We start from the raw sequence: 22,880 nt of genomic DNA, 5'->3' as shown, positions 1-22,880 counted from the left end.
ATCACAGTTCAAGAAAACAAGCTGCCCCTTTCCTGTGAGTGCAAGTCTTACAGAACAAGAGCAACACAAATTAAATCCCTGACAACAATTCCTGTGTGCAGACAGACTCATGGTGTGATTCTAGGCAGAAAACGATATTTGATTGGCAATTTCAAAGCACATTTACTACTGTGGTAGAGCAAGTGATAATTACTGTAACAGCCTGACACATTTTCCTTATAGTTTAGAGAGGCAGAAAAGAGCACATGTCCTAGCAGCTACTTGAGACCATGAGCATGTGGAACCTGGGTGAGTGATTAGACTAGAGCAAAGGAAATTAGCCTTGGTGACGTTGAATGTGTTAGCGATACACATTCCTATCTGAAATACCACACAGTGCTGAATAGTAAGCATGGGAGTGCAGGAGAAGCAGCTGGCTGTGTGCTAAGAGTGTGTTTCTGGAGACTGTGTATTGTCAGGTGCAAGAGAGATCTGCATGGACGCTTGCACAACTGCATGAAGACTGCAGAGATGTATGTAAGAGTACATGTGTGGTAAGGGTTAATTGGTTTTTTGAACATGTAGGAACTACCTCACCCATTGCAGGAGTGGAAGGAAAATCTACCCTGTTGATTTCAAATGTGTTAGCATTTGCCTCTCATCTGTGAGATATTGATTTGTGCTGAATGCTAACCATCACAGTTCAAGAAAACAAGCTGCCCCTTTCCTGCGAGTGCAAGTCTTACAGAACAAGAGCAACACAAATTAAATCTCTGGCAACAATTCCTGTGTGCAGACAGACTCATGGTGTGATTCTAGGCAGAAAACGATATTTGATTGGCAATTTCAAAGCACATTTACTACTGTGGTAGAGCAAGTGATAATTACTGTAACAGCCTGACACATTTTCCTTATAGTTTAGAGAGGCAGAAAAGAGCACATGTCCTAACAGCTACTAGAGACCATGAGTATGTGGAACCTTGGTGAGTGATTAGACTAGAGCAAAGGAAATGAGCCTTGGTGACGTTGAATGTGTTAGCGTTACACACTGCTATCTGAAATACCACACAGTGCTGCATAGTAAGCATGGGAGTGCAGGAGAAGCAGCTGGCTGTGTGCTAAGAGTGTGTTTCTGGAGACTGTGTATTGTCAGGTGCAAGAGAGATCTGCATGGACGCTTGCACAACTGCATGAAGACTGCAGAGATGTATGTAAGAGTACATGTGTGGTAAGGGTTAATTGGAGTTTTGAACATGTAGGAACTACCTCACCCATTGCAGGAGTGGAAGGAAAATCTACCCTGTTGATTTCAAATGTGTTAGCATTTGCCTCTCATCTGTGAGATATTGATTTGTGCTGAATGCTAACCATCACAGTTCAAGAAAACAAGCTGCCCCTTTCCTGCGAGTGCAAGTCTTACAGAACAAGAGCAACACAAATTAAATCTCTGACAACAATTCCTGTGTGCAGACAGACTCATGGTGTGATTCTAGGCAGAAAACGATATTTGATTGGCAATTTCAAAGCACATTTACTACTGTGGTAGAGCAAGTGATAATTACTGTAACAGCCTGACACATTTTCCTTATAGTTTAGAGAGGCAGAAAAGAGCACATGTCCTAACAGCTACTAGAGACCATGAGTATGTGGAACCTTGGTGAGTGATTAGACTGGAGCAAAAGAAATGAGCCTTGGTGACGTTGAATGTGTTAGCGTTACACACTGCTATCTGAAATACCACACAGTGCTGCATAGTAAGCATGGGAGTGCAGGAGAAGCAGCTGGCTGTGTGCTAAGAGTGTGTTTCTGGAGACTGTGTATTGTCAGGTGCAAGAGACATCTGCATGGACGCTTGCACAACTGCATGAAGACTGCAGAGATGTATGTGAGAGTACATGTGTGGTAAGGGTTAATTGGAGTTTTGAACATGTAGGAACTACCTCACCCATTGCAGGAGTGGAAGGAAAATCTACCATGTTGATTTCAAATGTGTTAGCATTTGCCTCTCATTTGTGAGATAGTGATTTGTGCTGAATGCTAACCATCACAGTTCAAGAAAACAAGCTGCCCCTTTCCTGCGAGTGCAAGTCTTACAGAACAAGAGCAACACAAATTAAATCTATGACAACAATTCCTGTGTGCAGACAGACTCATGGTGTGATTCTAGGCAGAAAAAGATATTTGATTGGCAATTTCAAAGCACATTTACTACTGTGGTAGAGCAAGTGATAATTACTGTAACAGCCTGACACATTTTCCTTATAGTTTAGAGAGGCAGAAAAGAGCACATGTCCTAACAGCTACTAAAGACCATGAGTATGTGGAACCTTGGTGAGTGATTAGACTAGAGCAAAGGAAATGAGCCTTGGTGACGTTGAATGTGTTAGCGTTACACACTGCTATCTGAAATACCACACGGTGCTGCATAGTAAGCATGGGAGTGCAGGAGAAGCAGCTGGCTGTGTGCTAAGAGTGTGTTTCTGGAGACTGTGTATTGTCAGGTGCAAGAGAGATCTGCATGGACGCTTGCACAACTGCATGAAGACTGCAGAGATGTATGTAAGAGTACATGTGTGGTAAGGGTTAATTGGAGTTTTGAACATGTAGGAACTACCTCACCCATTGCAGGAGTGGAAGGAAAATCTACCCTGTTGATTTCAAATGTGTTAGCATTTGCCTCTCATCTGTGAGATATTGATTTGTGCTGAATGCTAACCATCACAGTTCAAGAAAACAAGCTGCCCCTTTCCTGCGAGTGCAAGTCTTACAGAACAAGAGCAACACAAATTAAATCTCTGACAACAATTCCTGTGTGCAGACAGACTCAAGGTGTGATTCTAGGCAGAAAACGATATTTGATTGGCAATTTCAAAGCACATTTACTACTGTGGTAGAGCAAGTGATAATTACTGTAACAGCCTGACACATTTTCCTTATAGTTTAGAGAGGCAGAAAAGAGCACATGTCCTAACAGCTACTAGAGACCATGAGTATGTAGAACCTTGGTGAGTGATTAGACTAGAGCAAAGGAAATGAGCCTTGGTGACGTTGAATGTGTTAGCGTTACACACTGCTATCTGAAATACCACACAGTGCTGCATAGTAAGCATGGGAGCGCAGGAGAAGCAGCTGGCTGTGTGCTAAGAGTGTGTTTCTGGAGACTGTGTATTGTCAGGTGCAAGAGAGATCTGCATGGACGCTTGCACAACTGCATGAAGACTGCAGAGATGTATGTGAGAGTACATGTGTGGTAAGGGTTAATTGGAGTTTTGAACATGTAGGAACTACCTCACCCATTGCAGGAGTGGAAGGAAAATCTACCATGTTGATTTCAAATGTGTTAGCATTTGCCTGTCATTTGTGAGATAGTGATTTGTGCTGAATGCTAACCATCACAGTTCAAGAAAACAAGCTGCCCCTTTCCTGCGAGTGCAAGTCTTACAGAACAAGAGCAACACAAATTAAATCTATGAAAACAATTCCTGTGTGCAGACAGACTCATGGTGTGATTCTACGCAGAAAACGATATTTGATTGGCAATTTCAAAGCACATTTACTACTGTGGTAGAGCAAGTGATAATTACTGTAACAGCCTGACACATTTTCCTTATAGTTTAGAGAGGCAGAAAAGAGCACATGTCCTAACAGCTACTAGAGACCATGAGTATGTGGAACCTTGGTGAGTGATTACACTAGAGCAAAGGAAATGAGCCTTGGTGACGTTGAATGTGTTAGCGTTACACACTGCTATCTGAAATACCACACAGTGCTGCATAGTAAGCATGGGAGTGCAGGAGAAGCAGCTGGCTGTGTGCTAAGAGTGTGTTTCTGGAGACTGTGTATTGTCAGGTGCAAGAGAGATCTGCATGGACGCTTGCACAACTGCATGAAGACTGCAGAGATGTATGTGAGAGTACATGTGTGGTAAGGGTTAATTGGAGTTTTGAACATGTAGGAACTACCTCACCCATTGCAGGAGTGGAAGGAAAATCTACCCTGTCGATTTCAAATGTGTTAGCATTTGCCTCTCATCTGTGAGATATTGATTTGTGCTGAATGCTAACCATCACAGTTCAAGAAAACAAGCTGCCCCTTTCCTGCGAGTGCAAGTCTTACAGAACAAGAGCAACACAAATTAAATCTCTGACAACAATTCCTGTGTGCAGACAGACTCAAGGTGTGATTCTAGGCAGAAAACGATATTTGATTGGCAATTTCAAAGCACATTTACTACTGTGGTAGGACAAGTGATAATTACTGTAACAGCCTGACACATTTTCCTTATAGTTTAGAGAGGCAGAAAAGAGCACATGTCCTAACAGCTACTAGAGACCATGAGTATGTGGAACCTTGGTGAGTGATTAGACTAGAGCAAAGGAAATGAGCCTTGGTGACGTTGAATGTGTTAGCGTTACACACTGCTATCTGAAATACCACACAGTGCTGCATAGTAAGCATGGGAGTGCAGGAGAAGCAGCTGGCTGTGTGCTAAGAGTGTGTTTCTGGAGACTGTGTATTGTCAGGTGCAAGAGAGATCTGCATGGACGCTTGCACAACTGCATGAAGACTGCAGAGATGTATGTAAGAGTACATGTGTGGTAAGGGTTAATTGGAGTTTTGAACATGTAGGAACTACCTCACCCATTGCAGGAGTGGAAGGAAAATCTACCCTGTTGATTTCAAATGTGTTAGCATTTGCCTCTCATCTGTGAGATATTGATTTGTGCTGAATGCTAACCATCACAGTTCAAGAAAACAAACTGCCCCTTTCCTGCGAGTGCAAGTCTTACAGAACAAGAGCAACACAAATTAAATCTATGACAACAATTCCTGTGTGCAGACTGACTCATGGTGTGATTCTAGGCAGAAAACGATATTTGATTGGCAATTTCAAAGCACATTTACTACTGTGGTAGAGCAAGTGATAATTACTGTAACAGCCTGACACATTTTCCTTATAGTTTAGAGAGGCAGAAAAGAGCACATGTCCTAACAGCTACTAGAGACCATGAGTATGTGGAACCTTGGTGAGTGATTAGACTAGAGCAAAGGAAATGAGCCTTGGTGACTTTGAATGTGTTAGCGTTACACACTGCTATCTGAAATACCACACAGTGCTGCATAGTAAGCATGGGAGTGCAGGAGAAGCAGCTGGCTGTGTGCTAAGAGTGTGTTTCTGGAGACTGTGTATTGTCAGGTGCAAGAGAGATCTGCATGGACGCTTGCACAACTGCATGAAGACTGCAGAGATGTATGTGAGAGTACATGTGTGGTAAGGGTTAATTGGAGTTTTGAACATGTAGGAACTACCTCACCCATTGCAGGAGTGGTAGGAAAATCTACCATGTTGATTTCAAATGTGTTAGCATTTGCCTCTCATTTGTGAGATAGTGATTTGTGCTGAATGCTAACCATCACAGTTCAAGAAAACAAGCTGCCCCTTTCCTGTGAGTGCAAGTCTTACAGAACAAGAGCAACACAAATTAAATCCCTGACAACAATTCCTGTGTGCAGACAGACTCATGGTGTGATTCTAGGCAGAAAACGATATTTGATTGGCAATTTCAAAGCACATTTACTACTGTGGTAGAGCAAGTGATAATTACTGTAACAGCCTGACACATTTTCCTTATAGTTTAGAGAGGCAGAAAAGAGCACATGTCCTAGCAGCTACTTGAGACCATGAGCATGTGGAACCTGGGTGAGTGATTAGACTAGAGCAAAGGAAATTAGCCTTGGTGACGTTGAATGTGTTAGCGATACACATTCCTATCTGAAATACCACACAGTGCTGAATAGTAAGCATGGGAGTGCAGGAGAAGCAGCTGGCTGTGTGCTAAGAGTGTGTTTCTGGAGACTGTGTATTGTCAGGTGCAAGAGAGATCTGCATGGACGCTTGCACAACTGCATGAAGACTGCAGAGATGTATGTAAGAGTACATGTGTGGTAAGGGTTAATTGGTTTTTTGAACATGTAGGAACTACCTCACCCATTGCAGGAGTGGAAGGAAAATCTACCCTGTTGATTTCAAATGTGTTAGCATTTGCCTCTCATCTGTGAGATATTGATTTGTGCTGAATGCTAACCATCACAGTTCAAGAAAACAAGCTGCCCCTTTCCTGCGAGTGCAAGTCTTACAGAACAAGAGCAACACAAATTAAATCTCTGGCAACAATTCCTGTGTGCAGACAGACTCATGGTGTGATTCTAGGCAGAAAACGATATTTGATTGGCAATTTCAAAGCACATTTACTACTGTGGTAGAGCAAGTGATAATTACTGTAACAGCCTGACACATTTTCCTTATAGTTTAGAGAGGCAGAAAAGAGCACATGTCCTAACAGCTACTAGAGACCATGAGTATGTGGAAACTTGGTGAGTGATTAGACTAGAGCAAAGGAAATGAGCCTTGGTGATGTTGAATGTGTTAGCGTTACACACTGCTATCTGAAATACCACACAGTGCTGCATAGTAAGCATGGGAGTGCAGGAGAAGCAGCTGGCTGTGTGCTAAGAGTGTGTTTCTGGAGACTGTGTATTGTCAGGTGCAAGAGAGATCTGCATGGACGCTTGCACAACTGCATGAAGACTGCAGAGATGTATGTAAGAGTACATGTGTGGTAAGGGTTAATTGGAGTTTTGAACATGTAGGAACTACCTCACCCATTGCAGGAGTGGAAGGAAAATCTACCCTGTTGATTTCAAATGTGTTAGCATTTGCCTCTCATCTGTGAGATATTGATTTGTGCTGATTGCTAACCATCACAGTTCAAGAAAACAAGCTGCCCCTTTCCTGCGAGTGCAAGTCTTACAGAACAAGAGCAACACAAATTAAATCTCTGACAACAATTCCTGTGTGCAGACAGACTCATGGTGTGATTCTAGGCAGAAAACGATATTTGATTGGCAATTTCAAAGCACATTTACTACTGTGGTAGAGCAAGTGATAATTACTGTAACAGCCTGACACATTTTCCTTATAGTTTAGAGAGGCAGAAAAGAGCACATGTCCTAACAGCTACTAGAGACCATGAGTATGTGGAACCTTGGTGAGTGATTAGACTGGAGCAAAAGAAATGAGCCTTGGTGACGTTGAATGTGTTAGCGTTACACACTGCTATCTGAAATACCACACAGTGCTGCATAGTAAGCATGGGAGTGCAGGAGAAGCAGCTGGCTGTGTGCTAAGAGTGTGTTTCTGGAGACTGTGTATTGTCAGGTGCAAGAGACATCTGCATGGACGCTTGCACAACTGCATGAAGACTGCAGAGATGTATGTGAGAGTACATGTGTGGTAAGGGTTAATTGGAGTTTTGAACATGTAGGAACTACCTCACCCATTGCAGGAGTGGAAGGAAAATCTACCATGTTGATTTCAAATGTGTTAGCATTTGCCTCTCATTTGTGAGATAGTGATTTGTGCTGAATGCTAACCATCACAGTTCAAGAAAACAAGCTGCCCCTTTCCTGCGAGTGCAAGTCTTACAGAACAAGAGCAACACAAATTAAATCTATGACAACAATTCCTGTGTGCAGACAGACTCATGGTGTGATTCTAGGCAGAAAAAGATATTTGGTTGGCAATTTCAAAGCACATTTACTACTGTGGTAGAGCAAGTGATAATTACTGTAACAGCCTGACACATTTTCCTTATAGTTTAGAGAGGCAGAAAAGAGCACATGTCCTAACAGCTACTAAAGACCATGAGTATGTGGAACCTTGGTGAGTGATTAGACTAGAGCAAAGGAAATGAGCCTTGGTGACGTTGAATGTGTTAGCGTTACACACTGCTATCTGAAATACCACACGGTGCTGCATAGTAAGCATGGGAGTGCAGGAGAAGCAGCTGGCTGTGTGCTAAGAGTGTGTTTCTGGAGACTGTGTATTGTCAGGTGCAAGAGAGATCTGCATGGACGCTTGCACAACTGCATGAAGACTGCAGAGATGTATGTAAGAGTACATGTGTGGTAAGGGTTAATTGGAGTTTTGAACATGTAGGAACTACCTCACCCATTGCAGGAGTGGAAGGAAAATCTACCCTGTCGATTTCAAATGTGTTAGCATTTGCCTCTCATCTGTGAGATATTGATTTGTGCTGAATGCTAACCATCACAGTTCAAGAAAACAAGCTGCCCCTTTCCTGCGAGTGCAAGTCTTACAGAACAAGAGCAACACAAATTAAATCTCTGATAACAATTCCTGTGTGCAGACAGACTCAAGGTGTGATTCTAGGCAGAAAACGATATTTGATTGGCAATTTCAAAGCACATTTACTACTGTGGTAGAGCAAGTGATAATTACTGTAACAGCCTGACACATTTTCCTTATAGTTTAGAGAGGCAGAAAAGAGCACATGTCCTAACAGCTACTAGAGACCATGAGTATGTAGAACCTTGGTGAGTGATTAGACTAGAGCAAAGGAAATGAGCCTTGGTGACGTTGAATGTGTTAGCGTTACACACTGCTATCTGAAATACCACACAGTGCTGCATAGTAAGCATGGGAGCGCAGGAGAAGCAGCTGGCTGTGTGCTAAGAGTGTGTTTCTGGAGACTGTGTATTGTCAGGTGCAAGAGAGATCTGCATGGACGCTTGCACAACTGCATGAAGACTGCAGAGATGTATGTGAGAGTACATGTGTGGTAAGGGTTAATTGGAGTTTTGAACATGTAGGAACTACCTCACCCATTGCAGGAGTGGAAGGAAAATCTACCATGTTGATTTCAAATTTGTTAGCATTTGCCTGTCATTTGTGAGATAGTGATTTGTGCTGAATGCTAACCATCACAGTTCAAGAAAACAAGCTGCCCCTTTCCTGCGAGTGCAAGTCTTACAGAACAAGAGCAACACAAATTAAATCTATGAAAACAATTCCTGTGTGCAGACAGACTCATGGTGTGATTCTACGCAGAAAACGATATTTGATTGGCAATTTCAAAGCACATTTACTACTGTGGTAGAGCAAGTGATAATTACTGTAACAGCCTGACACATTTTCCTTATAGTTTAGAGAGGCAGAAAAGAGCACATGTCCTAACAGCTACTAGAGACCATGAGTATGTGGAACCTTGGTGAGTGATTACACTAGAGCAAAGGAAATGAGCCTTGGTGACGTTGAATGTGTTAGCGTTACACACTGCTATCTGAAATACCACACAGTGCTGCATAGTAAGCATGGGAGTGCAGGAGAAGCAGCTGGCTGTGTGCTAAGAGTGTGTTTCTGGAGACTGTGTATTGTCAGGTGCAAGAGAGATCTGCATGGACGCTTGCACAACTGCATGAAGACTGCAGAGATGTATGTAAGAGTACATGTGTGGTAAGGGTTAATTGGAGTTTTGAACATGTAGGAACTACCTCACCCATTGCAGGAGTGGAAGGAAAATCTACCCTGTCGATTTCAAATGTGTTAGCATTTGCCTCTCATCTGTGAGATATTGATTTGTGCTGAATGCTAACCATCACAGTTCAAGAAAACAAGCTGCCCCTTTCCTGCGAGTGCAAGTCTTACAGAACAAGAGCAACACAAATTAAATCTCTGACAACAATTCCTGTGTGCAGACAGACTCATGGTGTGATTCTAGGCAGAAAACGATATTTGATTGGCAATTTCAGAGCACATTTACTACTGTGGTAGAGCAAGTGATAATTACTGTAACAGCCTGACACATTTTCCTTATAGTTTAGAGAGGCAGAAAAGAGCACATGTCCTAGCAGCTACTTGAGACCATGAGCATGTGGAACCTGGGTGAGTGATTAGACTAGAGCAAAGGAAATTAGCCTTGGTGACGTTGAATGTGTTAGCGATACACATTCCTATCTGAAATACCACACAGTGCTGAATAGTAAGCATGGGAGTGCAGGAGAAGCAGCTGGCTGTGTGCTAAGAGTGTGTTTCTGGAGACTGTGTATTGTCAGGTGCAAGAGAGATCTGCATGGACGCTTGCACAACTGCATGAAGACTGCAGAGATGTATGTAAGAGTACATGTGTGGTAAGGGTTAATTGGTTTTTTGAACATGTAGGAACTACCTCACCCATTGCAGGAGTGGAAGGAAAATCTACCCTGTTGATTTCAAATGTGTTAGCATTTGCCTCTCATCTGTGAGATATTGATTTGTGCTGAATGCTAACCATCACAGTTCAAGAAAACAAGCTGCCCCTTTCCTGCGAGTGCAAGTCTTACAGAACAAGAGCAACACAAATTAAATCTCTGGCAACAATTCCTGTGTGCAGACAGACTCATGGTGTGATTCTAGGCAGAAAACGATATTTGATTGGCAATTTCAAAGCACATTTACTACTGTGGTAGAGCAAGTGATAATTACTGTAACAGCCTGACACATTTTCCTTATAGTTTAGAGAGGCAGAAAAGAGCACATGTCCTAACAGCTACTAGAGACCATGAGTATGTGGAACCTTGGTGAGTGATTAGACTAGAGCAAAGGAAATGAGCCTTGGTGACCTTGAATGTGTTAGCGTTACACACTGCTATCTGAAATACCACACAGTGCTGCATAGTAAGCATGGGAGTGCAGGAGAAGCAGCTGGCTGTGTGCTAAGAGTGTGTTTCTGGAGACTGTGTATTGTCAGGTGCAAGAGAGATCTGCATGGACGCTTGCACAACTGCATGAAGACTGCAGAGATGTATGTAAGAGTACATGTGTGGTAAGGGTTAATTGGAGTTTTGAACATGTAGGAACTACCTCACCCATTGCAGGAGTGGAAGGAAAATCTACCCTGTTGATTTCAAATGTGTTAGCATTTGCCTCTCATCTGTGAGATATTGATTTGTGCTGAATGCTAACCATCACAGTTCAAGAAAACAAGCTGCCCCTTTCCTGCGAGTGCAAGTCTTACAGAACAAGAGCAACACAAATTAAATCTATGACAACAATTCCTGTGTGCAGACAGACTCATGGTGTGATTCTAGGCAGAAAAAGATATTTGATTGGCAATTTCAAAGCACATTTACTACTGTGGTAGAGCAAGTGATAATTACTGTAACAGCCTGACACATTTTCCTTATAGTTTAGAGAGGCAGAAAAGAGCACTTGTCCTAACAGCTACTAAAGACCATGAGTATGTGGAACCTTGGTGAGTGATTAGACTAGAGCAAAGGAAATGAGCCTTGGTGACGTTGAATGTGTTAGCGTTACACACTGCTATCTGAAATACCACACGGTGCTGCATAGTAAGCATGGGAGTGCAGGAGAAGCAGCTGGCTGTGTGCTAAGAGTGTGTTTCTGGAGACTGTGTATTGTCAGGTGCAAGAGAGATCTGCATGGACGCTTGCACAACTGCATGAAGACTGCAGAGATGTATGTAAGAGTACATGTGTGGTAAGGGTTAATTGGAGTTTTGAACATGTAGGAACTACCTCACCCATTGCAGGAGTGGAAGGAAAATCTACCCTGTCGATTTCAAATGTGTTAGCATTTGCCTCTCATCTGTGAGATATTGATTTGTGCTGAATGCTAACCATCACAGTTCAAGAAAACAAGCTGCCCCTTTCCTGCGAGTGCAAGTCTTACAGAACAAGAGCAACACAAATTAAATCTCTGACAACAATTCCTGTGTGCAGACAGACTCAAGGGGTGATTCTAGGCAGAAAACGATATTTGATTGGCAATTTCAAAGCACATTTACTACTGTGGTAGAGCAAGTGATAATTACTGTAACAGCCTGACACATTTTCCTTATAGTTTAGAGAGGCAGAAAAGAGCACATGTCCTAACAGCTACTAGAGACCATGAGTATGTAGAACCTTGGTGAGTGATTAGACTAGAGCAAAGGAAATGAGCCTTGGTGACGTTGAATGTGTTAGCGTTACACACTGCTATCTGAAATACCACACAGTGCTGCATAGTAAGCATGGGAGCGCAGGAGAAGCAGCTGGCTGTGTGCTAAGAGTGTGTTTCTGGAGACTGTGTATTGTCAGGTGCAAGAGAGATCTGCATGGACGCTTGCACAACTGCATGAAGACTGCAGAGATGTATGTGAGAGTACATGTGTGGTAAGGGTTAATTGGAGTTTTGAACATGTAGGAACTACCTCACCCATTGCAGGAGTGGAAGGAAAATCTACCATGTTGATTTCAAATGTGTTAGCATTTGCCTGTCATTTGTGAGATAGTGATTTGTGCTGAATGCTAACCATCACAGTTCAAGAAAACAAGCTGCCCCTTTCCTGCGAGTGCAAGTCTTACAGAACAAGAGCAACACAAATTAAATCTATGAAAACAATTCCTGTGTGCAGACAGACTCATGGTGTGATTCTACGCAGAAAACGATATTTGATTGGCAATTTCAAAGCACATTTACTACTGTGGTAGAGCAAGTGATAATTACTGTAACAGCCTGACACATTTTCCTTATAGTTTAGAGAGGCAGAAAAGAGCACATGTCCTAACAGCTACTAGAGACCATGAGTATGTGGAACCTTGGTGAGTGATTACACTAGAGCAAAGGAAATGAGCCTTGGTGACGTTGAATGTGTTAGCGTTACACACTGCTATCTGAAATACCACACAGTGCTGCATAGTAAGCATGGGAGTGCAGGAGAAGCAGCTGGCTGTGTGCTAAGAGTGTGTTTCTGGAGACTGTGTATTGTCAGGTGCAAGAGAGATCTGCATGGACGCTTGCACAACTGCATGAAGACTGCAGAGATGTATGTAAGAGTACATGTGTGGTAAGGGTTAATTGGAGTTTTGAACATGTAGGAACTACCTCACCCATTGCAGGAGTGGAAGGAAAATCTACCCTGTCGATTTCAAATGTGTTAGCATTTGCCTCTCATCTGTGAGATATTGATTTGTGCTGAATGCTAACCATCACAGTTCAAGAAAACAAGCTGCCCCTTTCCTGCGAGTGCAAGTCTTACAGAACAAGAGCAACACAAATTAAATCTCTGACAACAATTCCTGTGTGCAGACAGACTCAAGGTGTGATTCTAGGCAGAAAACGATATTTGATTGGCAATTTCAAAGCACATTTACTACTGTGGTAGAGCAAGTGATAATTACTGTAACAGCCTGACACATTTTCCTTATAGTTTAGAGAGGCAGAAAAGAGCACATGTCCTAACAGCAACTAGAGACCATGAGTATGTGGAACCTTGGTGAGTGATTAGACTAGAGCAAAGGAAATGAGCCTTGGTGACGTTGAATGTGTTAGCGTTACACACTGCTATCTGAAATACCACACAGTGCTGCATAGTAAGCATGGGAGTGCAGGAGAAACAGCTGGCTGTGTGCTAAGAGTGTGTTTCTGGAGACTGTGTATTGTCAGGTGCAAGAGAGATCTGCATGGACGCTTGCACAACTGCATGAAGACTGCAGAGATGTATGTAAGAGTACATGTGTGGTAAGGGTTAATTGGAGTTTTGAACATGTAGGAACTACCTCACCCATTGCAGGAGTGGAAGGAAAATCTACCCTGTTGATTTCAAATGTGTTAGCATTTGCCTCTCATCTGTGAGATATTGATTTGTGCTGAATGCTAACCATCACAGTTCAAGAAAACAAACTGCCCCTTTCCTGCGAGTGCAAGTCTTACAGAACAAGAGCAACACAAATTAAATCTATGACAACAATTCCTGTGTGCAGACAGACTCATGGTGTGATTCTAGGCAGAAAACGATATTTGATTGGCAATTTCAAAGCACATTTACTACTGTGGTAGAGCAAGTGATAATTACTGTAACAGCCTGACACATTTTCCTTATAGTTTAGAGAGGCAGAAAAGAGCACATGTCCTAACAGCTACTAGGGACCATGAGTATGTGGAACCTTGGTGAGTGATTAGACTAGAGCAAAGGAAATGAGCCTTGGTGACGTTGAATGTGTTAGCGTTACACACTGCTATCTGAAATACCACACAGTGCTGCATAGTAAGCATGGGAGTGCAGGAGAAGCAGCTGGCTGTGTGCTAAGAGTGTTTTTCTGGAGACTGTATTGTCAGGTGCAAGAGAGATCTGCATGGACGCTTGCACAACTGCATGAAGACTGCAGAGATGTATGTAAGAGTACATGTGTGGTAAGGGTTAATTGGAGTTTTGAACATGTAGGAACTACCTCACCCATTGCAGGAGTGGAAGGAAAATCTACCCTGTTGATTTCAAATGTGTTAGCATTTGCCTCTCATCTGTGAGATATTGATTTGTGCTGAATGCTAACCATCACAGTTCAAGAAAACAAGCTGCCCCTTTCCTGCGAGTACAAGGCTTACAGAACAAGAGCAACACAAATTAAATCTCTGACAACAATTCCTGTGTGCAGACAGACTCATGGTGTGATTCTAGGCAGAAAACGATATTTGATTGGCAATTTCAAAGCACATTTACTACTGTGGTAGAGCAAGTGATAATTACTGTAACAGCCTGACACATTTTCCTTATAGTTTAGAGAGGCAGAAAAGAGCACATGTCCTAACAGCTACTAGAGACCATGAGTATGTGGAACCTTGGTGAGTGATTAGACTAGAGCAAAGGAAATGAGCCTTGGTGACGTTGAATGTGTTAGCGTTACACACTGCTATCTGAAATACCACACAGTGCTGCATAGTAAGCATGGGAGCGCAGGAGAAGCAGCTGGCTGTGTGCTAAGAGTGTGTTTCTGGAGACTGTGTATTGTCAGGTGCAAGAGAGATCTGCATGGACGCTTGCACAACTGCATGAAGACTGCAGAGATGTATGTGAGAGTACATGTGTGGTAAGGGTTAATTGGAGTTTTGAACATGTAGGAACTACCTCACCCATTGCAGGAGTGGAAGGAAAATCTACCATGTTGATTTCAAATGTGTTAGCATTTGCCTGTCATTTGTGAGATAGTGATTTGTGCTGAATGCTAACCATCACAGTTCAAGAAAACAAGCTGCCCCTTTCCTGCGAGTGCAAGTCTTACAGAACAAGAGCAACACAAATTAAATCTATGAAAACAATTCCTGTGTGCAGACAGACTCATGGTGTGATTCTACGCAGAAAACGATATTTGATTGGCAATTTCAAAGCACATTTACTACTGTGGTAGAGCAAGTGATAATTACTGTAACAGCCTGACACATTTTCCTTATAGTTTAGAGAGGCAGAAAAGAGCACATGTCCTAACAGCTACTAGAGACCATGAGTATGTGGAACCTTGGTGAGTGATTACACTAGAGCAAAGGAAATGAGCCTTGGTGACATTGAATGTGTTAGCGTTACACACTGCTATCTGAAATACCACACAGTGCTGCATAGTAAGCATGGGAGTGCAGGAGAAGCAGCTGGCTGTGTGCTAAGAGTGTTTTTCTGGAGACTGTATTGTCAGGTGCAAGAGAGATCTGCATGGACGCTTGCACAACTGCATGAAGATTGCAGAGATGTATGTAAGAGTACATGTGTGGTAAGGGTTAATTGGAGTTTTGAACATGTAGGAACTACCTCACCCATTGCAGGAGTGGAAGGAAAATCTACCCTGTTGATTTCAAATGTGTTAGCATTTGCCTCTCATCTGTGAGATATTGATTTGTGCTGAATGCTAACCATCACAGTTCAAGAAAACAAGCTGCCCCTTTCCTGCGAGTACAAGTCTTACAGAACAAGAGCAACACAAATTAAATCTCTGACAACAATTCCTGTGTGCAGACAGACTCATGGTGTGATTCTAGGCAGAAAACGATATTTGATTGGCAATTTCAAAGCACATTTACTACTGTGGTAGAGCAAGTGATAATTACTGTAACAGCCTGACACATTTTCCTTATAGTTTAGAGAGGCAGAAAAGAGCACATGTCCTAACAGCAACTAGAGACCATGAGTATGTGGAACCTTGGTGAGTGATTAGACTAGAGCAAAGGAAATGAGCCTTGGTGACGTTGAATGTGTTAGCGTTACACACTGCTATCTGAAATACCACACAGTGCTGCATAGTAAGCATGGGAGTGCAGGAGAAACAGCTGGCTGTGTGCTAAGAGTGTGTTTCTGGAGACTGTGTATTGTCAGGTGCAAGAGAGATCTGCATGGACGCTTGCACTACTGCATGAAGACTGCAGAGATGTATGTAAGAGTACATGTGTGGTAAGGGTTAATTGGAGTTTTGAACATGTAGGAACTACCTCACCCATTGCAGGAGTGGAAGGAAAATCTACCCTGTTGATTTCAAATGTGTTAGCATTTGCCTCTCATCTGTGAGATATTGATTTGTGCTGAATGCTAACCATCACAGTTCAAGAAAACAAACTGCCCCTTTCCTGCGAGTGCAAGTCTTACAGAACAAGAGCAACACAAATTAAATCTATGACAACAATTCCTGTGTGCAGACAGACTCATGGTGTGATTCTAGGCAGAAAACGATATTTGATTGGCAATTTCAAAGCACATTTACTACTGTGGTAGAGCAAGTGATAATTACTGTAACAGCCTGACACATTTTCCTTATAGTTTAGAGAGGCAGAAAAGAGCACATGTCCTAACAGCTACTAGGGACCATGAGTATGTGGAACCTTGGTGAGTGATTAGACTAGAGCAAAGGAAATGAGCCTTGGTGACGTTGAATGTGTTAGCGTTACACACTGCTATCTGAAATACCACACAGTGCTGCATAGTAAGCATGGGAGTGCAGGAGAAGCAGCTGGCTGTGTGCTAAGAGTGTGTTTCTGGAGACTGTGTATTGTCAGGTGCAAGAGAGATCTGCATGGACGCTTGCACAACTGCATGAAGACTGCAGAGATGTATGTGAGAGTACATGTGTGGTAAGGGTTAATTGGAGTTTTGAACATGTAGGAACTACCTCACCCATTGCAGGAGTGGAAGGAAAATCTACCATGTTGATTTCAAATGTGTTAGCATTTGCCTCTCATTTGTGAGATAGTGATTTGTGCTGAATGCTAACCATCACAGTTCAAGAAAACAAGCTGCCCCTTTCCTGCGAGTGCAAGTCTTACAGAACAAGAGCAACACAAATTAAATCCCTGACAACAATTCCTGTGTGCAGACAGACTCATGGTGTGATTCTAGGCAGAAAACTATATTTGATTGGCAATTTCAAAGCACATTTACTACTGTGGTAGAGCAAGTGATAATTACTGTAACAGCCTGACACATTTTCCTTATAGTTTAGAGAGGCAGAAAAGAGCACATGTCCTAGCAGCTACTTGAGACCATGAGCATGTGGAACCTGGGTGAGTGATTAGACTAGAGCAAAGGAAATTAGCCTTGGTGACGTTGAATGTGTTAGCGATACACACTCCTATCTGAAATACCACACAGTGCTGAATAGTAAGCATGGGAGTGCAGGAGAAGCAGCTGGCTGTGTGCTAAGAGTGTGTTTCTGGAGACTGTGTATTGTCAGGTGCAAGAGAGATCTGCATGGACGCTTGCACAACTGCATGAAGACTGCAGAGATGTATGTAAGAGTACATGTGTGGTAAGGGTTAATTGGAGTTTTGAACATGTAGGAACTACCTCACCCATTGCAGGAGTGGAAGGAAAATCTACCATGTTGATTTCAAATGTGTTAGCATTTGCCTCTCATTTGTGAGATAGTGATTTGTGCTGAATGCTAACCATCACAGTTCAAGAAAACAAGCTGCCCCTTTCCTGCGAGTGCAAGTCTTACAGAACAAGAGCAACACAAATTAAATCTATGACAACAATTCCTGTGTGCAGACAGACTCATGGTGTGATTCTAGGCAGAAAACGATATTTGATTGGCAATTTCAAAGCACATTTACTACTGTGGTAGAGCAAGTGATAATTACTGTAACAGCCTGTCACATTTTCCTTATAGTTTAGAGAGGCAGAAAAGAGCATATGTCCTAACAGCTACTAGAGACCATGAGTATGTGGAACCTTGGTGAGTGATTAGACTACAGCAAAGGAAATGAGCCTTGGTGACGTTGAATGTGTTGGCGTTACACACTGCTATCTGAAATACCACACAGTGCTGCATAGTAAGCATGGGAGTGCAGGAGAAGCGGCTGGCTGTGTGCTAAGAGTGTGTTTCTGGAGACTGTGCATTGTCAGGTGCAAGAGAGATCTGCATGGACGCTTGCACAACTGCATGAAGACTGCAGAGATGTATGTGAGAGTACATGTGTGGTAAGGGTTAATTGGAGTTTTGAACATGTAGGAACTACCTCACCCATTGCAGGAGTGGAAGGAAAATCTACCATGTTGATTTTAAATGTGTTAGCATTTGCCTGTCATTTGTGAGATAGTGATTTGTGCTGAATGCTAACCATCACAGTTCAAGAAAACAAGCTGCCCCTTTCCTGCGAGTGCAAGTCTTACAGAACAAGAGCAACACAAATTAAATCTATGAAAACAATTCCTGTGTGCAGACAGACTCATGGTGTGATTCTACGCAGAAAACGATATTTGATTGGCAATTTCAAAGCACATTTACTACTGTGGTAGAGCAAGTGATAATTACTGTAACAGCCTGACACATTTTCCTTATAGTTTAGAGAGGCAGAAAAGAGCACATGTCCTAACAGCTACTAGAGACCATGAGTATGTGGAACCTTGGTGAGTGATTACACTAGAGCAAAGGAAATGAGCCTTGGTGACGTTGAATGTGTTAGCGTTACACACTGCTATCTGAAATACCACACAGTGCTGCATAGTAAGCATGGGAGTGCAGGAGAAGCAGCTGGCTGTGTGCTAAGAGTGTTTTTCTGGAGACTGTATTGTCAGGTGCAAGAGAGATCTGCATGGACGCTTGCACAACTGCATGAAGACTGCAGAGATGTATGTAAGAGTACATGTGTGGTAAGGGTTAATTGGAGTTTTGAACATGTAGGAACTACCTCACCCATTGCAGGAGTGGAAGGAAAATCTACCCTGTTGATTTCAAATGTGTTAGCATTTGCCTCTCATCTGTGAGATATTGATTTGTGCTGAATGCTAACCATCACAGTTCAAGAAAACAAGCTGCCCCTTTCCTGCGAGTACAAGTCTTACAGAACAAGAGCAACACAAATTAAATCTCTGACAACAATTCCTGTGTGCAGACAGACTCATGGTGTGATTCTAGGCAGAAAACGATATTTGATTGGCAATTTCAAAGCACATTTACTACTGTGGTAGAGCAAGTGATAATTACTGTAACAGCCTGACACATTTTCCTTATAGTTTAGAGAGGCAGAAAAGAGCACATGTCCTAACAGCAACTAGAGACCATGAGTATGTGGAACCTTGGTGAGTGATTAGACTAGAGCAAAGGAAATGAGCCTTGGTGACGTTGAATGTGTTAGCGTTACACACTGCTATCTGAAATACCACACAGTGCTGCATAGTAAGCATGGGAGTGCAGGAGAAACAGCTGGCTGTGTGCTGAGAGTGTGTTTTTGGAGACTGTGTATTGTCAGGTGCAAGAGAGATCTGCATGGACGCTTGCACAACTGCATGAAGACTGCAGAGATGTATGTAAGAGTACATGTGTGGTAAGGGTTAATTGGAGTTTTGAACATGTAGGAACTACCTCACCCATTGCAGGAGTGGAAGGAAAATCTACCCTGTTGATTTCAAATGTGTTAGCATTTGCCTCTCATCTGTGAGATATTGATTTGTGCTGAATGCTAACCATCACAGTTCAAGAAAACAAACTGCCCCTTTCCTGCGAGTGCAAGTCTTACAGAACAAGAGCAACACAAATTAAATCTATGACAACAATTCCTGTGTGCAGACAGACTCATGGTGTGATTCTAGGCAGAAAACGATATTTGATTGGCAATTTCAAAGCACATTTACTACTGTGGTAGAGCAAGTGATAATTACTGTAACAGCCTGACACATTTTCCTTATAGTTTAGAGAGGCAGAAAAGAGCACATGTCCTAACAGCTACTAGGGACCATGAGTATGTGGAACCTTGGTGAGTGATTAGACTAGAGCAAAGGAAATGAGCCTTGGTGACGTTGAATGTGTTAGCGTTACACACTGCTATCTGAAATACCACACAGTGCTGCATAGTAAGCATGGGAGTGCAGGAGAAGCAGCTGGCTGTGTGCTAAGAGTGTGTTTCTGGAGACTGTGTATTGTCAGGTGCAAGAGAGATCTGCATGGACGCTTGCACAACTGCATGAAGACTGCAGAGATGTATGTGAGAGTACATGTGTGGTATGGGTTAATTGGAGTTTTGAACATGTAGGAACTACCTCACCCATTGCAGGAGTGGAAGGAAAATCTACCATGTTGATTTCAAATGTGTTAGCATTTGCCTCTCATTTGTGAGATAGTGATTTGTGCTGAATGCTAACCATCACAGTTAAAGAAAACAAGCTGCCCCTTTCCTGCGAGTGCAAGTCTTACAGAACAAGAGCAACACAAATTAAATCCCTGACAACAATTCCTGTGTGCAGACAGACTCATGGTGTGATTCTAGGCAGAAAACGATATTTGATTGGCAATTTCAAAGCACATTTACTACTGTGGTAGAGCAAGTGATAATTACTGTAACAGCCTGACACATTTTCCTTATAGTTTAGAGAGGCAGAAAAGAGCACATGTCCTAGCAGCTACTTGAGACCATGAGCATGTGGAACCTGGGTGAGTGATTAGACTAGAGCAAAGGAAATTAGCCTTGGTGACGTTGAATGTGTTAGCGTTACACACTGCTATCTGAAATACCACACAGTGCTGCATAGTAAGCATGGGAGTGCAGGAGAAGCGGCTGGCTGTGTGCTAAGAGTGTGTTTCTGGAGACTGTGCATTGTCAGGTGCAAGAGAGATCTGCATGGACGCTTGCACAACTGCATGAAGACTGCAGAGATGTATGTAAGAGTACATGTGTGGTAAGGGTTAATTGGAGTTTTGAACATGTAGGAACTACCTCACCCATTGCAGCAGTGGAAGGAAAATCTACCGTGTTGATTCCAAATGTGTTAGCATTTGCCTCTCATTTGTGAGATATTGATTTGTGCTGAATGCTAACCATCACAGTTCAAGAAAACAAGCTGCCCCTTTCCTGCGAGTGCAAGTCTTACAGAACAAGAGCAACACAAATTAAATCTCTGACAACAATTCCTGTGTGCAGACAGACTCATGGTGTGATTCTAGGCAGAAAACGATATTTGATTTTCAATTTCAAAGCACATTTACTACTGTGGTAGAGCAAATGATAATTACTGTAACAGCCGGACACATTTTCCTTATAGTTTAGAGAGGCAGAAAATAGCACATGTCCTAACAGCTACTTGAGACCATGAGCATGTGGAACCTGGGTGAGTGATTAGACTAGAGCAAAGGAAATGAGCCTTGGTGACGTTGAATGTGTTAGCGTTACACGCTGCTATCTGAAATACCACACAGTGCTGAATAGTAAGCATGGGAGTGCAGGAAAATCAGCTGCCTGTGTGCTAAGAGTGTGCTTCTGGAGACTGTGTATTGTCAGGTGCAAGAGAGATCTGCATGGACGCTTGCACAACTGCATTAAGACTGCAGAGATGTATGTAAGAGTACATGTGTGGTAAGGGTTAATTGGAGTTTTGAACATGTAGGAACTACCTCACCCATTGCAGGAGTGGAAGGAAAATCTACCCTGTTGATTTCAAATGTGTTAGCATTTGCCTCTCATCTGTGAGATATTGATTTGTGCTGAATGCTAACCATCACAGTTCAAGAAAACAAGCTGCCCCTTTCCTGCGAGTACAAGTCTTACAGAACAAGAGCAACACAAATTAAATCTCTGACAACAATTCCTGTGTGCAGACAGACTCATGGTGTGATTCTAGGCAGAAAACGATATTTGATTGGCAATTTCAAAGCACATTTACTACTGTGGTAGAGCAAGTGATAATTACTGTAACAGCCTGACACATTTTCCTTATAGTTTAGAGAGGCAGAAAAGAGCACATGTCCTAACAGCAACTAGAGACCATGAGTATGTGGAACCTTGGTGAGTGATTAGACTAGAGCAAAGGAAATGAGCCTTGGTGACATTGAATGTGTTAGCGTTACACACTGCTATCTGAAATACCACACAGTGCTGCATAGTAAGCATGGGAGTGCAGGAGAAGCAGCTGGCTGTGTGCTAAGAGTGTGTTTCTGGAGACTGTGTATTGTCAGGTGCAAGAGAGATCTGCATGGACGCTTGCACAACTGCATGAAGACTGCAGAGATGTATGTAAGAGTACATGTGTGGTAAGGGTTAATTGGAGATTTGAACATGTAGGAACTACCTCACCCATTGCAGGAGTGGAAGGAAAATCTACCCTGTTGATTTCAAATGTGTTAGCATTTGCCTCTCATCTGTGAGATATTGATTTGTGCTGAATGCTAACCATCACAGTTCAAGAAAACAAACTGCCCCTTTCCTGCGAGTGCAAGTCTTACAGAACAAGAGCAACACAAATTAAATCTATGACAACAATTCCTGTGTGCAGACAGACTCATGGTGTGATTCTAGGCAGAAAACGATATTTGATTGGCAATTTCAAAGCACATTTACTACTGTGGTAGAGCAAGTGATAATTACTGTAACAGCCTGACAAATTTTCCTTATAGTTTAGAGAGGCAGAAAAGAGCACATGTCCTAACAGCTACTAGAGACCATGAGTATGTGGAACCTTGGTGAGTGATTAGAATAGAGCAAAGGAAATGAGCCTTGGTGACGTTGAATGTGTTAGTGTTACACACTGCTATCTGAAATACCACACAGTGCTGCATAGTAAGCATGGGAGTGCAGGAGAAGCAGCTGGCTGTGTGCTAAGAGTGTGTTTCTGGAGACTGTGTATTGTCAGGTGCAAGAGAGATCTGCATGGACGCTTGCACAACTGCATGAAGACTGCAGAGATGTATGTGAGAGTACATGTGTGGTAAGGGTTAATTGGAGTTTTGAACATGTAGGAACTACCTCACCCATTGCAGGAGTGGAAGGAAAATCTACCATGTTGATTTCAAATGTGTTAGCATTTGCCTCTCATTTG

The sequence above is a fragment of the Triturus cristatus genome, chromosome 1_1 (assembly GCF_964204655.1).
Source record: "Triturus cristatus chromosome 1_1, aTriCri1.1, whole genome shotgun sequence".
In the NCBI taxonomy this organism is placed as follows: Eukaryota; Metazoa; Chordata; class Amphibia; order Caudata; family Salamandridae; genus Triturus; species Triturus cristatus.
This window is presented reverse-complemented; position numbering follows the sequence as displayed.